Here is a 19373-nt window from a genome sequence, read left to right as displayed (position 1 = left end):
GCTGTTGTCCTATGAGAACCTGGAATTAATATGGTCATTTGACTTTTAACTTTGTTGTACCCCTTTTAATACAGAAATTTAAATTTAAAGTTTTGATGACAAATATTTCAATATTTTTTGTTTCTTTTTGTCTGTTTAAAATAACAAGTTCTGTCTTCAAATCTTGTGTAGTAATCCTGTTGTAATCCTGTTGTAATTTAATCTTTTTTCCCCACTTACTGTAATACTACCTTTGTTATGTATCAGATTTCTGTATATACACAGATTTTAATTTGGGCTCTGTGTTCTGTTTCATTGGCTTCTTCGAACTGATAACTGGTTTTTACCAATATAGATATATAGTAAATCTTCAGATCCGGTTGGTAAGATTCTTGTTATCCTAAAATTTTTGTGCTAATCTTAGTCCCATATAAACTTTGAGAGAATTATTTGGTCTTGTTTTTGGCTGTGAACTACAGTAATAGCAACAATTATTTGGATTTACTGAAACAAGGGATAAACTTAGATTTTATCATCTACTATGTGCATATATTATCTTATTTAATCTTAAGCAATTGTAACATGTAGGTATTACTCTGTCTTACTTTGAAGAAACTGAAGCTTAGAAAAGTTAAATAATTTTATTAAATAAATATTAGTGCCTACTGTATGTACTACTCCCATGTGCTAGAGCTGGAGTGGTAAATAAAACTGGTACTAATATGAAAAATTTTAAAAAGACATGTAATGATCCTTGATAGCTATCAAATGTAGAATTGCTTGGTTGTTTTGTTTGTTACATGTATTTTAAATGGTAAAGAAACATTAACTAGAATTGTAAGGTAGACAAAAGGTTAGAAGTCACCTGCATAATTGATTCTCCCTTCTATAAAATATTTTAAATTCGTATCTATGCTCTTCATAGTTTTATGGCATATAATATTTATTACTATATGTTTATTTAATATTTCAATCACGTGTGTATGACACATGATAGTTCCTTTTATATACCTAACAAAATCATATTTAGTTGGGTGTGCCATATTTTTAAGCAGATCTTTTTAAGATATCACTTGACTGTGTTTTAGTAAATAGTTTATTAAAAGTGAACCTTTTTGGATAAGTCTTAGTGATATTGCATGTATATCAAAATAATATTTGTAGTCTTGATTAGAGAAAAATGATCTTCTAACTTTGCTCTGAAATGATATGTGATGGCCTACTGTGGGCCTGGTTTCCACTAACATAATATATCCTAGTTTAGGTATCTACTCTAAGGAAAAGACTTATGATGCTGTTGCTGCTGCTGCTGCTGCTAAGCTTGGAGTGCATATGCAGATTTCTTTTTTGTAAAATAATTCACTTATACTTGGAAGCTTGATTATGTAATTTGGGTTATTTGCTGTGTTAAATGCTTATTTGCAGTGCCTTTTTGAAAGAGATAGGCGAGACCTGAATGTTAATTGAGTATTTTCCACATGGAAGTAATTGAAGATAGGAGATTTGGGAATGGAGACTCAGAACTCTTTCAGTACATAGATGACCAGCCAAATTTTGTTTTTTCTGGCCATATTTTCAAGTATTTACATTTGGAGAACTTTCCAGTCACCTAGTAGAGTTATTTAATTAGAAAGCTTGGAATATGCTATATATTTTCTTAAATACATAAACTTATGCCAAGGTTATGTATATTAGTGTATATTATTTCTTCTCATTGCTAGATAGTTTGTTAGAATCAAGTTTTGGCACTAGAGAAAATACATGTTTCCAGATTTTACTCGTTTATAAAGATTATTCTTAGAATAGAAGACCGGGATCTTGATATTCAAAACTTTTGTAAAATGGCCATATAGATGAATTAAGGGCAGCCTGGGTGGCTCAGTGGTTTAGTGCCGCCTTCAGCCCAGGGCCTGATCCTGGAGACCCGGGATCGAGTTCCCATGTCAGGCTCCCTGCATGGAGCCTGCTTCTCCCTCTGCCTTTGTCTTTGCCTCTCTCTCTCTCTCTCTCTCGCTCTCGCTCTCGCTCTCTCTATGTCTCTCATGAGTAAATAAATAAGATCTTTAAAAAAGATGAAGATGAATTAAATGATAGGTTTAAAAGATCATTGTTACAGTTTATTCAGTTATGAATGAAAACTATGTAATTAATAGTTATCACAAATATCCATTGTGGTCATATTTAATATTTATATTTAAAGAAAGACTGAACACTAGTTTTAGTTAGTTCCTAGATTAAAAGCTATTATTTTGACAAATTTTGTCAAAAGTGTTAGAAATACATGTTTGTATACATTTATTTCATGTCATTATTAACTTCTGTTTTCTGTCATTATGATCTTTTTTGAAAAGAAACACCTTACTGTTGTTTCTTCAATTTTAAAAGAAATTTCTGTGTCCTACTTTTATACTTGATTAAAATAGGAAATTTATATATTTGGCTTTTCAAAGTGTTTGTGCATCAGGGTATATGTTACTGTCTATTTTGTTTGTATTCCCTTGTTCTTGATTTTGTAAGGTCTTGATTTTTATGTATACTTCCCTAGTGTTTTTTGGTGTGGTCCAGTATGGTCTGGCCTATGTATAGGGAGAGTGGTGCACTCATAGGATGAACACTTATATGTCAGAGCATCAATTTTACGTAAAGATTTGGAGAAGAGAAAAATTGAGCTAACTGTACTTATTAAGGTGAGCACTGCATAACATGTAGAATTGTTGGATCACTATGTTGTACAGCAAAAGCTAATATAACATTGTCTATCAGCTATACTTTAATAATAATAATAATAACCGAATCCTGAAAAAATGTTAAGCAATTTAACTGTTTGATAACTGGAAGATTATTTATATAATGAATTCACAAATAATACAAAGTTGAATACAGAATATGTGTTAATTTTTAATATAAGACAAGCATTCCAAATATTTTGGCCTTCAGTAGATTATTTTAGTCTGTACTCTGCATTGTCATAGGTTCGATGGAGCTAAGGATAGGATGAGATGAGAGAGTTCTATGTTGATTACTTTCACCTTTGGTGGTATTTTGCTAGGGACACTAAACTGGAACATTGTGAGAAGTATTATTTTAAGATATTTATCCTTGACTCTTCAGGTGACTTTGGATACCTTCTTGGTGGCTAGGGATACCTTCCTAGGAAATTATTTTGACAGAATCTGCTTATCATGTACAAGGTTTCTTTATGGGTTGGTAGTTTAATACCTAACGGCTTCCTGTCATGAGGTATATCATCAGGACAACTTTGTCTTCTTTTCTCTAGATCTTTAGAATTTTGATCTTAGGTCTTGATTTTAGTCTTTTTGGTGTTTTGTTATTATTGTTTAATTTTATTAACTGTATTCACATTTTCTTTTCTTCCATTTAGTTGGGCTTTATATATTTCTTTGCATAAATCTTGTGTCCTGAGGAAATTTGCATCTGAGCATTTAATAATTAAATTAATTATTGTGAGTGGATTTATTTTATATGAATAGTGTGTCACAAGTAAATTGTATTATGGTTGACTTCCTTTTGTGGTGCTTTTACAGTGTTGCCAGTATTTTTATTTGCCTTCCCCATATGTATAGGCAAGTAATTATAAAAAAAGTGGCTCTTTGCCAAAGGAGGGCATCCTTGTTTTAGCTCTCTTTTAAAGGCAGAGATTGATGGTTATTTTTTCTTTAGTGGGAATCTTGATTTTTTTTTTTGTTTTATGTTTTTAACATTTATCATTTTAAGAATGATAAATACTCCATCCAAATTTATTTTTATTTTTATTTTTTTAAAAATATTTTATTTATTTATTATAGTCACAGACAGAGAGAGAGGCAGAGACACAGGCAGAGAGAGAAGCAGGCTCCATGCACCGGGAGCCCGATGTGGGATTCGATCCCGGGTCTCCAGGATTGCGCCCTGGGCCAAAGGCAGGCGCCAAACCGCTGCGCCACCCAGGGATCCCTCCATCCAAATTTATTTCAGAAATTTATGCAGAATACATGTTAGAACCCATTCACAAAATCATAACACCATATGTGGGAATAAATTTAATAAGAATGAACAGGATTTGTATGAAGGAAATAACATTTTATTCTAGGGCCAAATAGACGTACTGTTTTTCAGAATGAAAAACCCCATACTGTAAAATGTAGACTTTTTCAAAGTTTTATCCATAAAACTAATGCAATTCCAATCAAAGCCACAACTTATTTTTTCTTTTTGAAAAGTGGGCTACACTTGATAACTTGACTCTCAAATATATAGAGTATATGAATGATAATATCCAATAGAAATTTTAAAAATAAAAATTTGACAGCTCTTTTATGATATTGCTTGCTCTACTATAGAGCTGTAGTAATTAGAACATTGATAGTGATGCATGAAGAGCCAGAAAGAGTCCAAACAAGTGAAAAAATAAGGAAATTGTACACACACACATACATAAAGCACAAAGTTTTTTTAAAAAATATCAAAATGTGATGAACCAAAAATTTGAAAACAGATTTGGTTCCATTAAGATGGAACAGACTTCTCTAAGAAAAGATATTATAACAAGATCAGACCAGTCTAGTAGAAAATATTTGCAACCTGTAGTAAAGTTTTAACAAACATAACAAAGAGCTTCTAAGATTAACAAAATTTAGAAAAATGGGTTATGAGTAAGGGGAAATAATTCAAAGAATATACATGAATTGTTTTGAAAGTATGCATAAAGATATATATACAAATGTGTTAATTATAGCATTATTTGTAGTAGCAAAATGTTGGAAACAATCTTAATGTCTACCAGTAAGGAAATGGCCACATAAATTGTGGTACATCCATATTTTGAATATTAATAGATAGACTAAACAGATTAAAATCTATGTCATGATATAGCAAAATCTCTAAGACATTACTAATATATAAAATGATTTATATAGTATGGTCTCATTTACTTGGTAGAACAATATTGTTTATGATAATCTTGAAACCACAAATATCTTTTTCTTTTTCTTTTTTTTTTTAAGATTTATTTGTTCATGAGAGAGAGAGAGAGAGAGAGAGAGAGAGAGAGAGGCAGAGATGTAGGCAGAGGAAGAAGCAGGCTCCACGCAGGGAGCCCGATATGGGATTTGATCCAGGGACTCCAGGATCACGCCCTGGGCAGATGGGAGTTGCCCAACCACTGAGCCACCCAGGTGTCCCCAGTCACAAATATCTTATAGGCAGTCATTTAAGTTGATCTATTAACATTATTAGGAACCATAAGTTTAACTTTAAGGGAGTATAGAAAATCTCTCATTATCAATTAAACAGAAATATCGATATGGATCTATGATTATACACATATATTGCTCCTTCCTATCAGAAGAGCTTAGAAGCATCAGCAATTGCAGTCGCAATAATTACTCTTAGCATTGATAACATGGTCTCTAAATATTTTCCTACTGAAAAGAATCCAGGGCTTCTGTGAAAAATTGCAGATCCTAGTTTTGGGCAGAGAAAACACACAGCCAGAAAACAAAAAAGTACTCAAAAGCTGTTGGATCATATCAGCAGAACCCCAACACAAAGGAATTTCTGCGGGCTAAATCTGGAACTATATGAGCATTAGTGAAAGAATGCTTGTAAATAATTATAAAATCTTAAAGTGAAAAATAATTTATGAATCTAGAGTGATAAGGAGAGACAAGGGATAAGTGATAAGGGAAAAGGGAAGCCTTATTTAGAGAAGAGAGAAGTTAACAAACACATTTGAAACAGTGTTAGAACTAGAAAATTGTCATAATTAAAACTCCAGTGAAAACAGTTTAGTCCAGACATATCATTAAGTGCCAAAACCTTTGGGGAAGGACTGCTGGGAACAGGATATATGTATGATACCAAGTTATTATCCCATACATCACTTATTATTACAAAAGGGAAAATGTGTCTTTACAAATAGGAAGATCTGTAAGTCGCCATTTGAATAAAGCTGTTCAAACAAAGGATATATTTCTTGCTGTGATCTATAATACAGAATACTTAAACCTTCTGAGTCTAACTGCCTAGTAGGTTTATTCTGTATCCAATCAGGTCCCCATATCCCATGAATTGTTAAAATCTTTTATTAGTTGTAGGAGCTTTTCTTTGTAGATCGTCATACATACAAACAAAGACCATTTTACATTTCTTCATTTCCAGTCTGTATGCCTTTATTCTTATTTTTTCCTAACTGCACTTGCTAGGACTTCATTAACGATGCTGAATAGAACTAATGTCTTTGCCTTGTTCCTGGTCCTTGATTAATTGTTTTTAGATTCAGAAGTGGCTGTAGGTTTATTTAGAAGGCCTTTCTTTAGTAGTTGAAGGAAATTCTTTTATTCCTACTTCACTCTATTTTATTTTTTTCTTTTTAATGAGAAAAGGATGCTGGATTTTCTCTAACTCCTCTTCTTTAGCTATTGAAATGATCATGTGGTTTTTCTTGCCTACTTCATCAATATAATCTGTTTCTGGGACGCCTAAATGGCTCAGCTGTTGAGTGTCTGCCTTTGGCTCAGGTCCTGATCCCGAGATCAGGGACTGAGTCCCAGCATTGCGCTCCCCATGAGGAGCCTGCTTTTCCCTCTGCCTGTGTGTCTGCCTCTCTTCTCTCTCTCTCTCTCTCTCATGAATAAATAAAATCTTAAAAAGATGTATATATAATATTTCCTTGTTTGATTTTCAGATATTGAGTCAGCTTTGTATTCTTGTTGTAAACCCTACTTACTTATGAGCTATTGTAAGCTATTATTTTATTTTATTATTGCTGTTATTCATTTTATATTGCCTGGTGAAGGATGTTGTTTCTGCTGTTTTCTTACAATATCTTTGTCTTGATTTTGTATTTTGAGTTGGGAAGTATTGCCGCCACTTCTATTTTCTGGATTAAATTGTGTTTAATTGACATTGTTTTTCCTCTATGTTTTGTATATTTGTTATGAAACCATCAGAGCATGTGTTTTATTTTTTGGAAGAATTTTAACTACAAATTTGTTTTCTTTAGTACATGTCATAAAATTCAGGTTACCTGCTTTTTCTTGAATGAGCTTTGGCAGTTTTCCTCTTTCAGGATGAAACGATCTATTTTAACATGGTTGCTGAATTTGTAGACATCAATTTGTATTCCCTAATTATAAGTATTCTGTAATTATTCCTTTAATGTGTAAAGTCTTTAGTGAGAATCCCTGCTTTCAGTCCTTGTGATGGTAATTTGTATTATAGTTCTCTTTTTTCCTTTGGTTAGTCTAGGTAGAGGTTTATTAATTTTATTGAACTTGTTAAAGAACTAGCTTTTTTGTACCCATTTCTTTTTCTCTGTTTTTCTGTTTTCAATTCCATTGAAATCCATTGATTTCTGCTATTTTTACCTTCCTACTACTTGCTTTGAGTTTATCTTGCTCTTTTTTGTCCATTTTCTTAAGGTGGAATCTTACCAATTTAATACTTTTCTTCTTTTTCATTTCTAGTGTAGGCATTTAATGCCACACATTTCCTTTTAAGAACTATGTTGATTGTGTCATACTAATTTTGATATGCTGTATTTTTATTTTCTTTTAGTTCAAAATATTTTCTAATTTCTTTTGAGCTTTCTTTAATCCATTGGTTATTTAGATGTGTTGTTGAATTTTTAGGGATTTTAAAAAATATTTTTCTGTTACTTATTTCTAGCTTAGTTCCATTTAGGTGATACATTTTGTATTTTATCTCTTTTAATTCTTTTAATTTTGTTAAGGCTTGTTTTATTTTGGTGAATATTTCATTGTACACTTGAAAAGACTGTATATTCCCCTTTAGGTGATTGGAATAATTTATTTTGAATGGAAAGGGAAAATGTTTTAACTTTTAAAATAAGATTAGACCTTAAATCCTAATTACTTTGAAGCCAGTGGGGTAAGAGAGAAGGATATTGATCCTTTTGCTTTTGTTTTCTGTTTGTTAAATAGTATTGATATATTTGATTTTGTGAAATTATTTTCTTTAAAATAGTATGCATTAAGTATAGTGTCTTAAGGGTTAATATGTTTATTCTCTCTTCAGTTATTGTATCATTTTTTCCCTCATTTTTGGAAACTTAATTTAAATAGTGTAGCTTTAGGGATTATGTGAGATGTTAGGGCTCTGTAAAGTTTCAGTTTATTGTAGAATATGCAGATAGCAAGGGGGTTAGTATTTGTTTCTAGATGAAGTTCATTTTTTTGGAAGGGGTTTAGAATTTTCACAGTGTTTATATGTCACTACAATAAAATGATCAGTTGGGACTTGTGTTGATTTAAGGAGTATGAAGATGGTGGTGAAAGATATATCAAGCACAGGCTTCATTAGAAGAGCATTGTAAAAATTGGCAATTTACAAGGAATTGTGAGGATTTTATTTTATTTATTTTTTTTGGAATTGTGAGGATTTTAGAAATACTTTTAAAGTTTGTGAGAATGTTGAAGAAAATGTTGGGGGCTTAACTTTATAAAGGTGTATTTGTGTAGTGAAAAGGATTGTAAAAAAAATACAGATAAGTTGTATTGAAACATTTTATAGTGTTGTAACAGGTGGGGCTAATCAGATATTTCAAAGGTACCATGATATACGTTTTAGATTTGTTGGTAGCATCTATGATAATGTCATCAGACTATTGAGGGATTCCTTTCAAATTCTTTGTGGTATCGTATAAGCCTCTCTTTGCAGTTTTGAAGCAATCAGGCAAGATGCTTGAGAGGATAAATACTGAGTGTTATGCCTTCTTTGTTCAGGAAATAGAAATGCAACATGAGATTTTTAAAGTACAAATTTGCATATTGTGTAGAAAATGTGATGGTGTAAAGTTTTTTGAAGACGTTTAAAGGCTATACTAGGATTCACTTCTTATAAGGTGGAGATATACTTGATTTGTGTTGGGTTGATTTGTGAAATATTGTAATTAGACTAAATTGAATGGGTGATGGGAATTTGAGAAATGATTTCTAGTGCTTTGTTCCAGGTAATTCAAATCTGATATCTTTGTGACTACTTACAACTCTTGACTAGCTGAGGCCCTGCTTTTTGTCACTAATCTAGCTCTAGCTTTTCCACCTACAAAATTAAAATAGAAAACAATAAAAAAATAACAGTATCCTAGGGAAATATATCCCTGCTATTTAAAGGTGCTAGATTTTCTTTCTTTTTTTTATTAAAGATTTTATTTATTTATAAGACACAGACACAGGCAGCAGAAGCAGACCCCCTGCGAGGAGCCTGATGCGGGACTCCATCCTGTATCCTGGGATCATGCCCTGAGCCAAAGGCAGACGCTCAACTGCTGAGCCACCCAGGTGTCCCAAGATGCTAGATTTTCAAATATGAATATTATATGGTTATAGTTCATGAGCAGTCTTCATTTAATTTATTACTGAATGAACAGTGTGAGGTCACTGAATTCATTCTGCATCTTTTATTTTAGGGAAAGACTGTTCTGCTTATGTCCTATGGGATTTTTAGTATTAGAAATCATAAAGTTAAACAATTTTTCTAATAAACCCATCTGTGTCTAGTTCTGCAGGTTCTTTAGATGTCGGATGGGATCTTTGGTTCTCAGCTTCAAAGTAAAGCCTATCTGTAGTTCTTGTCCCCCTAGTACTCTTATTTTGCTGAGATGTGTGATCTCTAGAGAGATTCACTAAGTTGATCTTTCTTTTTTTAGGAAGATAAGGCAAACTTCTCTTGAGGGAAGGTTTTTCCCCCCTCTTTTAGTTCTTCTTTTTTTTTTAATTTTAAAGATTTTATTTATTTATTATGAGAGACACACACACAGAGAGGCAGAGACACAGGCAGAGGGAGAAGCAGGCTTCATGCAGGGAGCCCGATGTGGGACTCAATCCCAGACTCCAGGATCACGCCCTGAGCTGGAAGGCAAATGCTTAACCACTGAGCCACCCAGTTGTCCCTCCATCCCTTTTAGTTCTAAAGTCCTTCTTAAACTAATAGTTTTGTTCATATCAAAAGTTTCCCAAAATGCAAATGGTTAGTCTTATATTATTCTTAGTGAGTAACTTGGTAAATACTATTTAGAAAGATAAGTACTTGAATTAGAAGAAGTGGGTGTCTGGATTGGGGGCAGGGTTAATGGTTAGACTAATTAAAAAAAATCTGTTTTGTGAAACAGTTGCTTGTACATCTTATGTCTCAGAACTGCACCTGAGTAGTCAGCTACTTTCTAGTAGAAACCTGATGACAATTTCTAGCCAATCGGAAGCTTGGAAGAGTCTACAATGCCGGGTTTTTAGGGATAGAAGAACCCAAGACTGAGGAAAGTTATTGTAAGATTTTGATGAGTCGTCTGAAGTTAAGTTTGTCCAGAGGAAGAAGCTCTGCCTTTGGAAATCGTTCAGGGCACTGAACTTTTGGGAGCCTGTACCATTCTGTTCCTCTGAATGATGTCTTAGAGACTCATACAACAAAAAAGTCCAGCAGCTCGAGACAAATAGGTTGTTGTTGTAATAAGGTGGGTTTCCCTCAAGATAAAAGTTTTCAAGTATGAGTAATAATGATATTTAATTCAAAGAGAGGAATAGAAGTTGGTTAGAGTAAGTCATCGTTATTAGGTAAGTACAATGGAAAATAGGTAAGAGGAAAGACTGTACTTTGAATATGGAAGATATTATTGTAAATATCAACCTAAAATTTTTTAGTTATGTAGAAATATTTATTTGCAAGTCTTTTCTTCGAAATGTTATTGACTCTAGAAAATAGTAAAGTTATTTCTTTATTCAAAAAAGTTTTAAGGGATCCCTGGGCCTTAGCGCCTGCCTTCGGCCCAGGGTGGGATCCTGGAGTCCTGGGATTGAGTCCCACATCAGGCTCCCTGCATGGAGCCTGCTTCTCCCTCTGTCTATGTCTCTGCCTCTCTCTCTCTCTCTCTCTGTGTCTCTCATGAATAAATAAATAAAATGTTAAAAAAAAGTTTTAAATAACCCTACATTTTATTTTTAAATTTTATTTTAAGTAAGCTCCTTGCCCTACATGGGGCTTGAACTTAACAACTCCCAAGATCAAGAGTTGCATGCTCTACCAACTGAGCCAGCTGATGCCCCCCCCAATTTTTTTATTTTTAATTGAAGTTAGCTGAGATATTATATTAGTTTCAGATGTACAAGACCATGATTTGACAATTATATACAATATGAAGTGTTCACCATGATAAGTGTTGTTATCCATCTTTCACTATAGAAAGTCATTATGGGGATCCCTGGGTGGCGCAGCGGTTTGGCGCCTGCCTTTGGCCCAGGGCGCGATCCTGGAGACCCAGGATCGAATCCCACATCAGGCTCCCGGTGCATGGAGCCTGCTTCTCCCTCTGCCTATGTCTCTGCCTCTCTCTCTCTCTCTGTGACTATCATAAAATAAATAAAAAATTAAAAAAAAAAAAAGTCATTATGGTCTTATTGACTGACTTTATTCCCTCTGCTGTAGTTTTCATCTCTTTGACTTACTTTGTATAACTGGAAGTTTTTACCTCTTAATCCACTTTATCTATTTTAATAGTTCCCCTCCCCCATTGCTCGGCAACCACAAGTTTGTTCTCAGTACTTATGAGTGTTTCTGTTTTGTTGGTTTATCTGTTTTGTTTTTTAGATTCCACATAAAAGTGAAATCATATGGTATATGTCTTTCTCTGACTTATTTCAGAGAGCATAATATACTTTAGGTCCATTCATGTTGCAAAGAGCAAAATTTTATTCTTTTTTTATGGATGAGTAATATTCTAGTGTGTGTGTGTGTGTGTGTGTGTGTGTATAACTCTGTCTATCTATCTATCTATCTATCTATCTATCTATCTATCCATCCACATCTTCTTTATCCAGTTCATCTTTCCATGGATACTTAGGTTGCTTCCATATCTACACTATCGTAAATAATGCTTCAATAAACAAAGGGATGTATGTATCTTTTTGAATTACTGTTTTGGGTGTTTTTTTGAGTATATACCCAGAGGTGGAATTGCTGGATCATATGATAGTTCTATTTTTAATTTTTTGAGAAACCTTCATACTGTTTCCATAGTGGTTGCATCAGTTTACATTTCCCCCAATAGTGTACCAGGGTTCCCTTTTCTCCACATCCTTGTGAACACTTGTTTTTTTCTTGTCCTTTTGATACTTGCTATTCTCACTGGTGTGAGGTGGTATCTCATTGTCATTTTGATTTGCATTTCCTTGAGGAAATGAGCCTCTTCGTGTGTTTGTTGGCCATCTGTATGTCGTCTTTGGAAAAATGTCTATTTGTGTTTTCTGCCCATTTATTATTATTTATTTATTATTATTATTTTATGGGGGGAGGGACATAAGGAGAAGAGTGAGAAACTTAAGCAGACTTCATGCCCAGGACCTGAGCTTGATGTGGATAGAGGGCTTGATCTCACAACCCTGAGACCGTGACCTGTGCTGAAATCACGAATCAGATGCTTCATTGACTGAGCACCCAGGCACCTCCTCTCCCCACTTTATAATTTGGATTATTTATTGTTTGATGTTAAATTATATGAGTTCTTTATATGTTTTGGATATTAACTCTGTATTTGATATGTCGTTTGCAAATTTTGTCTCCCAATCAGTAGGTTGTCTTTCCATTTTATTTATAGTTTCTTTCACTGTGCCAAAGCTTCTTAGTTTGATACAGTTCTAATTGTTTATTTTTGCTTTTGTTTTCCTTTCCTGGGGAGACTTATCCAGAAAAATATTGCTTAAGCCAGTGTCTGAGAGTTTACTGCCTATGTTTTCTTTTAGGAGTTTTATGGTTTCAGATCTTACTTTTAGGTCTTTAATACATTTGAATTTATTTTTGTGGTCCAGTTTTATTCTTTTGCATGTAGCTGCCCAGTTTTCTCAACAGCATTTAATGAAGAGTCTTTTCCAACCACTGTATATTTTTGCCTTCCTTGTCAAAAGTTATTGATTTTTTTTAATAGTTATTGATTTTAAAAGTCTTTTAAGATTGTTTAAGCAACAAGGCCAAGTAGTTTGCCTTAAAGTTTTTTTTTTAATAGTTTCAGTGTTTTTTTTTTATTTTTTTATTTTTTTAAGATTTTATTTATTTATTCATGAGACACAGGCAGAGGGAAAAGCGGGCTCCATGCAGGGAGCCTGACGTGGGATTCAATCCCGGGACTCCAGGATCAGGCCCTGGGCCGCTGAGCCACCTGGGCTGCCCGCCTTAAAGTTTTCATTAATGCTTGTCTTGGTCATCGGATTACTATTGAAATAAATTTCTAAGTTAGCTATTAATACTTGTAATATGCATACAAAATTACATATTTGTAAACCTAACTTGAGGCTGTGTAGAACAGCATTAGCAAGATTTTATGTAAAATTTTCTTTAGTATTAATAGAGAATCATAAGGAATCCTTTCCTGGCAAAATTTATATTTACATTGGAACTACTCTTTTTTTTTTTTTTTTATAAGATTTTATTTATTTATTCATGAGAGATAGAGAGAGGCAGAGGGACACAGGCAGAGGGAGAAGCAGGCGCCATGCAGGGAGCCTGACATGGGACTCGAACCTGGGTCTCCAGGATCAGGCCCTGGGCTGAAGGTGGCACTAAACCGCTGAGCCACTGGGGCTGCCCTGGAACTACTCTTAATACAAAATGACCAGACATATTTATCTTTATACAGTGAGTAGAAATAAATTGAAATACATTGTTAGATAATTCAGATTTTCAAATTAGTAAGTACCTATCATTAGTTATTTTACTGAAGTTCTAGAGAAGTAATTTTTGATCTATTTTTTAAAAATAAACTTTTAAGGGATGCCTGAATGGCTCAGTTGATTATGTGTCTGACTCTTGATTTCAGCTCAGATCATGATCTCAGGGTTGTGATATTGAGCCCTGCATCGGGCTCCATGCTGGGTGTGGAACCTGCTTAAGGTTCTTCTTCTCTCCTGCTCATATGTGCATGCTCTCTCTTTTCTCAAATAAATAAATAAATCTTAAAGAAATAAACTTTTAAAATAATTGAAGTACAATTTATATACAGAAAAGTATAGATTAACTTTTTTATATTGATAAACTTACAAAGTGGACACGTCTTTGTAGTTATAATAACCTAGATCAAGATACTAACTTCTCTGAAGCCTCTCTGTGTCCTGTCCTGATCAAATAACCCCTTCACTGCAAAGTTAACTACTCTTTTGACTTTGTGATCAGAGATTAGTTTGGCTTTTTTCTTTTAGTTTATTAAATTAAAAAAAATATATATACACACAAACCTTCACCCCCTGGCTTGTTTCACTCAGCATTATCTTTGTGAGATATATCTTGTTTTGTATATGACATTAGTTTTCTTGTTTTCGCTAAGGTTTAGGATTTCATGAATATGTATATACTACAGTTTATTTCCCCCCCTTTGCCAATGGACAGTTTGGGTTATGAAGAGTTTGGGGCTCTTTCATTAAAGCTGCTGTGATAAACTTTGTATGTAGCTTTTTGTGTGCATATGTACACATTCTATTGATTGTGTACCCAGGTATGGTATTACTTAGTCATTGGCTAAAGGTATTTTCACCTTTGGTAAATACTTCCAAATAGTTTTCCAAACTGGTTATAATAATTTACATTTCTCCCTGCAGTGTATGCGAATGCTAGTAGCTGTGCTTTCTCACTCACACTTGTTATTGTCTGGTTTTTAAATAAATATTACTCATTTTGTTTGGTAATAGTTTCTTATTGTGTTATCTGTATTTTCCTGATAGCAATATTGAGTACCTTTTCAGTATGCTTATTGGGCTTTAAAATTATTTTTTGATGTGAAGTTTTGTTTGGTTTTTACCCTATTTTAAAAATTAGGTTGTTTTGTTCTTGGTGACTTAAAATTATTTTTCTAAATAATATTTTGTTTATTAGTCCTTTGTTAGATGTGTGCATTACAAATATTTTCTCCTACTCTGAAGCTTGCATTTTCACTTTTTAAAGAATACAACTTTTAAATTTTAATGAAGTTCCATTTGTTATGTAGATCTTCGTGTCTTGTTTAAGAAATCTTTGCCTATTTCGAAGTCATGAAGAAGCTTTATTGTTTTGAACTTCATTGTTTCAGTCTCCAATACGCTTCTTTTTCTTCCTTTTTCCATGGCATATGGGTGGATGAATTTGATGGATTTTTTTATTTTAACAATAGTAGTGATAGATAATCTGTTGATGTGGCTTACTCAGGTGAAAACATTTTAATTTTTCTATGTGGTATTGTAAATTCTAGTATGATACCATTTTCTGCTAGTAAGGTACAGGATTTGTATTCTGGTCATTCTCTAAAAGGAATTTAAAAACATTTTTTCCTGACTCTAAAAAAGGCAGTCTAGTTTTACACATTTATATTTTATTTTTACATATATATGTGTATATATACATATATATGTGTATATATATGTTTATATATGCATATACGTGTGTATATTTATGTTTATATAAATATGTATATAAAAGATTTTATTTATTTGAGAGAGAGAGAGAACAAGCATGAGCTGGGTGGGGGATGGTACCAGAGGGAGAGGTACAAGCAGATCACTCCTGAAGTGGGAGCTGACTCAGGGCTCTGTCCTAGGACTCTGGGATCATGACCTGAGCCAAAGGCAGATGCTTAACCAACTGAGCCACCCGGGTACTCCTAGTTTTATGTAATATTATGTCTTGTTCTTTTTTTTTTTTTTAAATGCAGATTCCATACCCAATGCAGGGCTTGAACTCACAACCCAGAGATCAGGAGTTTATGCTCTACCAAATGAGCCAGTCAGGTCCCTCTTCTGTTTTGTTTTTGAAGAGTCATAATATGGTGCCTCAAAGACATTGGATTGTGTAGTCAAAGGCAGATGCTATATCTAAGTAGATGACTTATTTCTATAAGGCTTGTTGTTGTTGTTTTAATCATGGAGAGTAAATGAGGTAATTGAAGAAAAATGTGTGTAAGTTTTTTCAAGTCCTGAGCAATGTACCTGGCAAATAATACAAGCTCTATAATATTTAGTGCTTTTTTTCTTGCATTTTGGAACTTTGTTTTGTAGGCTAATTTGACTTGATACTTGACTGAAAGTAATAATATGTTTATTATAAAATTATTTACAACCAACTTTTGTAAATAGTGAAATTAGTTTATACATTTCCTTGTATTGTGGGTAAAATATTTTAATTTTTCTCTGTCAAAAGATTTTAAATGCTTCCTTATGTTAATTAAAAAAATAGAAGAATACTTTGTAAAGAATTTTTCCACCTCATTGACTGTACTTTAACTCTATAGTTAGATATTTAGATTGTCTAGGTGCTGCTTATAAGGTGGTAACTACAGATACCAGAATGTAGTGTGTGACATTGTATGTTGGTAGGTAGAAAGAATTTAACATGAGTGCTTCTCTGAGATACTGTTAGCTTGCTGATGTCTTGGCCTATAAATTTTAAAATCTGATTTGTTATAGAGCTTATTCTTTGTAGTCTTGTAAACTCTGTCAATCTAGTAAACTCTGCCAATATCTTGATAATTCTTAAGCTTTTCCATATACTATATATAAAATTTAAGTTATTTATAAGATTAAGAAAAAATTTCTTATATATTTATCATGTGCCAAAGTTTCAGCATTTGATTTGTATTTAAGTGTTGTAAAAACCCCAAATTATTCTTATATAAATGGGATTCTTGGGTAGATTTTACAGAGTAGGGGTAACTTCTAAAGTTGAAAAACTATTTCTTCTTCTTCTTTTTTTAAAAAAATTATTTAGGGAGTCTCAACCAGCAGGGGGATTTTTAAAAGACTAAATATTTGGTAAGTACATCCTCTCAGTGTTAAGTATTTTGCATGTTATTTAAGTTTGCATGTATGTTACCTTAACGACATTTATAATAGCCTGTGTAAATTACAAATAGAATTCATATTTCTTTTAATTTTTACCTGGTACTAGAATTTCTTTATACTTATTCAGATCCCCTTCTGATTCTTTGTACACATTAGTATCTGTAAAATTCCTTTAGTGTGCAGTCTAAGTCTAATCTAAAGATTTCAAAGAAAGTAGTAATCTTAGTGGACAGAAATGCTAATACTTTGGTGAATGAAACAGGATTGTCCTCATGTAAGATTTTTGTAACCGTTTTCTATTAGCTATTGATAGTAGTACAAATTTCATCTTTAGCCTTTCATTGCTTGACTCCTCCTTACATTAGGTCCTGTTTACCACAGTAAGTCAACATGAAGACCAGTATTCTGGTAAGGCCCTAAGCTGTTTCCTATTTGGGCTCCTCCAGTTCTTTGTAATAATATAATATGAAGAATTTCATACACTATGCTTTCATTAGATAAAGCTTTTACTTTTTATTTTGACTGAAAGTGGACAGTTAATCCTAGAATGTGTTTTACTTTAACTACATAGTATTTTAGACTCTGTGGTGACTGTATAGATTAATAGTTAATAGTGATAGATTTTAAAAATATTAAATATACTTCACCAGTGTGAGGCATTGGTTTGTCAAGTGTCATAATATTGTTTTTTAATTGCTTTAATGTAGTTAGTGAAATATTAAGGATAAATACATTTATTTGATTAGGTAATTGGATTTTTTAGGTACCTGAAGACATATTTAGTAATAAACATTGATTTCTTTTATTCTTTTTAATGTGTTTGAAACAATATTTAACCAAGTGATATTTTTGAAATTCTTTGATAATCACAGTTGATACTTAAATATTGAACAATTAAAACTTCTCAGCTTACTGTGTATTTATAGTAAATGTAACATTTTAAGGAGCAGATGATGTTATAAAAAATCTGAAATTTTGCTATTTTAAAATGTGGTAACTGAATTCTAGAGATATATTGAGTAGAAAAAATTAACAATGTTTTTTTCTCCATTGATGCATATATATGAGTTAATTTGAGGGAAGCCATGATCTTTGCGTTGTATATGCTTGTGTTATATATTTCACCTTTGCAAATTATTTTTAGTAACTGCTTTATTGGAATGCATTTTATACATAGAAATTGCATTCCTAAGTGTACAATTTAGTGGTTTTTAGTATATTCAGACGTGTGCAACAGTCACTACCTTCTAATTTGAGGATACTTCCATCCCCCCATTTACTCATAAGCAGTCATTCCCTTATTCCCTTTAAACACCCTGTCTGCTTCCCCTACCCCATACCCCTGCCTCCAAGCAACCACCAATATATTTTCAGTTTCTATGATTTGCCTAATTCTGGACATTTCATATAAATGGAAGCATATATTGTCTTTTTGTGTCTGGCAGTTTTCATTTTCAAGGTTCACCCATGTTGTAGTGTGTATCATTCATTTTTATGGAAAAATATCCCATTATTACCACACCTTGTATATCCATTCATCAGTTGATGAGTTGCATGAACTTTCTGGCTAGTAGGAATGCTTCTGCAAATGAACATTTTTGTATAAGTTTTTGTGTGGGCGTCTTTTTTATTTCTTTAACCTAGATATAGGTTTATCAAGGTAGAATTGCAGGGTAATATGATACTTCTCTGTTTAACTCTGAGGAACTGATAAAATGCGCTATTTTATAATTCTACCAACAGGATATGAGGGTTCCAGCTTCTCTACATATTCACAGACACTTGTTATTATTAGTCTTTTTGTTTGTTTTAGCTATCCTAATGAGTGTAAAGTGCTGTTTCACTGGTTTTGATTTTCATTTCTATAATGACTGATGATGAGCATATTTTCATGTGCATATTGACCATTTACATATGTTCTTTGGAGAATTGTTCAAATCTTTTGCCCATTTCTTAATTGGGTTGTCTTTATTGTTGAATTGTAAGCATCCTTTATTATATTCTGAAAACTATTCCCTTATGAGATACGTGATTTGTAAATACTTTCTCCCATTCTGTGGATTGTCTTTTCTATTTATTTCTGGTGTCTTTTGAAGCACAAGAGATCTTAATTTTGATGATGTTCATCTATTTTTGTTGTTGTTGCTTGTGCTTTTGGTGTCATATTGCAAATGTATTTTAAAGTTTTAATAGTTGCAGGACTGTGAAGTATTGACATTTCTTGTATTTGACAGCCAAAGCCCAAAGGAAGCAATTATCTTTGTATTTGTGCTTCAGTTCCTTAGCTAATTGTTTTAAGCAAAATGTTATGTTTTGATCCCATGGGTTACCATGAAAATGTTAGCTGTGTGTGATATATTCATTGATACTAGTCTTGTGAATTCACGTTTAGTTTTTTGGATTGGATAATACTTTAGTTTATAATGGCCTTAATGTGTGTTTAATGTTGTACCTTAATAAACCATTGCCTGTTAGGCTAACATTATCATCAGAGTTTTTTTAATCTTTCCTGGGAAGAGAGAATAGACTTTGAGAATCCTACTGTTAGTATTACGCAGGATATTTGTAGGCAGTAATATTTTGATG

At 32.8% G+C, this 19373-nt stretch overlaps 1 protein-coding gene across 3 annotated transcripts in view; it reads left to right on the top strand.

The window, feature by feature from the left end:
* FBXW7 (F-box and WD repeat domain containing 7) overlaps positions 1–19373 on the top strand; it is a 231238-nt gene that overhangs the window by 53112 nt on the left and 158753 nt on the right. Inside the window, exon 1 of one of the 3 annotated variants that reach the window (XM_038559028.1) lies at positions 17176–17195. The exons of the other annotated variants lie outside the window; for them this stretch is intronic. The gene's annotated coding sequence lies outside the window, so the exon portion shown is untranslated. Of the gene's footprint in view, positions 1–17175; positions 17196–19373 lie in introns of those variants that run through there. 3 annotated transcript variants of the gene reach the window in all.

This window comes from Canis lupus, chromosome 15, assembly GCF_011100685.1.
Source record: "Canis lupus familiaris isolate Mischka breed German Shepherd chromosome 15, alternate assembly UU_Cfam_GSD_1.0, whole genome shotgun sequence".
Taxonomy (NCBI): Eukaryota; Metazoa; Chordata; class Mammalia; order Carnivora; family Canidae; genus Canis; species Canis lupus.
The sequence above is the reverse complement of the archived record's forward strand: the minus strand, read 5'-3'. Positions and strand labels throughout refer to the sequence as shown.